Here is a 3,007-nt window from a genome sequence, read left to right on the forward strand (position 1 = left end):
CAACTAGAAACACACCAAAAATTCGATCTAGATTCCCATTTCATATCATAAAAAAGAAAAACTACATATGAATTTTAAAAAAGCACTCCAAAGTTATAAAAATATCAAATACAATTATATGAAAATAGAAAATAGGGCCTCCCTGGTGGCGCAGCGGTTGAGCACTGGGCTGCAAAACTGCCCGCAGCCTCTGCAGCGCTGGTTTGATCCCCGGCCGCCAGTGAGGGTCCCCTATGGTGTGCAGACCTCTCCTGCCGCGCCTGCTGCTCCCCTCAGCAGTGTATTTTGTCAGTCTGTCTGTTCTTCTCCCTGCTCTGGCTCTGGTGAATTATCTCACCCTCCCGCGCTTCTGACTCTGCCCAGTGCTTGTATAAATAAATAAATAAATCTTAAAAAAAAATAAATAAAAATCAAACCAACTTTGTTCGCCTAGGAAATTAAAAAAAAAAAGAAAATATTTGTTAATGCAATAGTGGAAAATAATTTGCATATACTAACATAAGACCCAAAATTCATAAGGAGTAATACATGACAGTTATGTCTATCTAAAAAAATTAAAGCATCAGAACAACCACATGGAAAAATTAAATGAAAATTCATGAGTAAATCTTCCATAATAAAGTATTAAAATGCATAACATATTGAGTAACTAAAATTCAATAAGAATAAACAAGAAATCTGATAGAAAAGCAAATGAAATTAACATAAGTGATGTACATTACCACAGGAAACCAGTAATAAGGCAGATTAAACATAAGACAAGTATGTTGTAATTTTTATCCAATAGGATCAGTGGAAAAAAATAAGGACTAATATCTAGTCTGTTGGGGAAAGGTGAGGAATTGGATCTTTTTACCAATTGTCAGTGGAAATTCAAATTCTAAGGCATTTTGTTGGGCTATTGCTAGTATCTATCAGATTTAAATGTGAAATTTCTTTTCACCTAGTGATTTCACCTGTGAGTATAGAGGAATTGTCATACATCAACACAAAGTGTAATGGTAAAGGGTTTTCATTATGGCTGCATGTGTACACAAAGAATACTTCTCTAGCAGTGCAGGATTAGATTCAATATCTGAGGAATGACTAAATAGCACAGAAAGTTTTCAAAGATAGATTACTAAGGGCACAACAAGGCAAGTTAATATTACTAGGATATCTGTATGTCTTTGGGGGAAAAAAAAAACCAACATTTATTTTTTAACTTTTTTTGTCTTTTGATTTTTTTTCTTTAAAAATGAGGTAACATTAATTAACAACACTACATATGTTGAAGGAGTACAAGTTCACACCTTCAAACGCATGTCACCATACCACCACCCGCCAACCAAGCACTGTTCCTCCCACCACGGTCTGCTGGACCCCCCACTACTGTGCTCCCTCTTCCGTCCCACTTGGGTAATCTCAGTTCTACAGTCAGAATTCAGGGATATATTTTGGTTTGTCTTTGTTCCTTGTTTTGTTTCCTTATATTCCATATATAAGTGAAAATGTTCAGTATTTGTCTTTCTCCTTTTGGCTTACCTTGTTTAACGTAATCTCCTCAGTTTCCATCCATGTTGTCACAAGTGGCAAGGATTTCATTTTTCTTTTTTTTTTTTTTTTTTTTCAGTGCTTTAATTTTTTTTTTTTTTTAAATATTAAATTTTATTTTTATATTCCCCCATACCATTGCAAACGCCCCATTCTGACCCCAATCCTTCCCCTCCCGCCCCCCACCCCAAGGATTTCATTTTTCAAAGCTGAGTAGTACGCAAAAGCAAACTTTTTTATTTGTGTGTGTGTGCTGATTTTTTTTTACGCATGATGAAGAGTCTTTACTTTTAAATGACTGAGTACACCAAGTAATAACATGTAATAAGTTCTTGAATTCTATCTTCTAGTAATTTTGATTAAGAGAAACTAAAAGCAGATAAAACAATTATACTAGTTATTCATTGTTCTAAGTCTTAGCCAGAAAGGACTACGTAAGGCTTGGTGCCGCTTCACACAGGTTACAAATAACTATTTACTACTTTTTCGTAGATAAAGCCCCTGACCTTCAGGAAAGCATTAGGGAAAATAATACTTAATCCCTTTCTTGCTTTAAAAAAAGTAACAAAACTTCTTTTTAACTACATCTAAGAAAGAAAAAGTCAGTTTTGATATATATGTTGCTTGAGTTAATAGCATAGGAAAACAGGCAATGCCTATCCATTAAATTTCTAAAAAATATGAGGTAAAAAGATGAAATCTTTGGATAAGCTCTAAGTCTGTACAAAGAAGCTAGATTTGCTGTTCCTCAAAAAGTGAAGGGACCTACTATATAATATATGAAAATAATTTAATGCCTTTACAGAAGAATATAACTCAAGCCTTGCTAGAGCTTCATATTCCAGGATCTAAAATGGCATCTAAAATGCGAATCCATGGAACAGGCACTTCTTTCTTCTCCCCTTATCCATTTATGCGATAGTTTTGATGGATTTCTGGCTTGATATCACAGACAAAGGCCAAAAGGTTATCTAGAACTTCATCCCTGTTTTGCTGGAAGTAGGCCTGGAGGATGGTCATCTTCTCCTGGGTCACCTTCTCCACTTCAGTGCTGCAACTGCCATGGGATCCCAGAGCCGCAGCTTCCTTGGCCTTGAATTCCTTTTCCCTCTGCAGGCCGTACTGTTCAATTTCAGCCTGAGCTGCTTCTTTGGCCTGCTTCAGCCTCCGGTTCTTTCATTTGCAGGCCTCGGACACCTTCTCGACGGCCCTCTTCTCTGCCTGCAGGAGCTGCTGGATGCCCTGCGACTGACTGGCCATGGCGGCAGCGACTGTGAGGCTGAGGCAAGAGGCCTAAATCAGCCCGATTGTCCCCTGGGGTCAGCTGACCCAGCCACCCAATATCTGCGCCTGTGTGTGCTGATTCTTAAAGAAATGTTTGGAAAACACAGAACTCACACACATATGGCAAGGGAGATAGAATAGAAGGTTAGAACCTTTGATGTTTCTTCTACTTATCTATGCCCCTATAAAT

The 3,007-nt window shown here is 37.5% G+C and overlaps 1 pseudogene; it reads right to left on the minus strand.

Moving 5' to 3' along the window:
* Window positions 1-2,322: 2,322 nt before the first annotated feature.
* On the minus strand, window positions 2,323-2,793 carry LOC119257001 (V-type proton ATPase subunit G 1-like; annotated as a pseudogene).
* Window positions 2,794-3,007: the final 214 nt, after the last annotated feature.

This window comes from Talpa occidentalis, unplaced genomic scaffold (genome assembly GCF_014898055.3).
Source record: "Talpa occidentalis isolate TD23 unplaced genomic scaffold, MPIMG_talOcc4v2.1 talOcc4.4, whole genome shotgun sequence".
Taxonomy (NCBI): domain Eukaryota; kingdom Metazoa; phylum Chordata; class Mammalia; order Eulipotyphla; family Talpidae; genus Talpa; species Talpa occidentalis.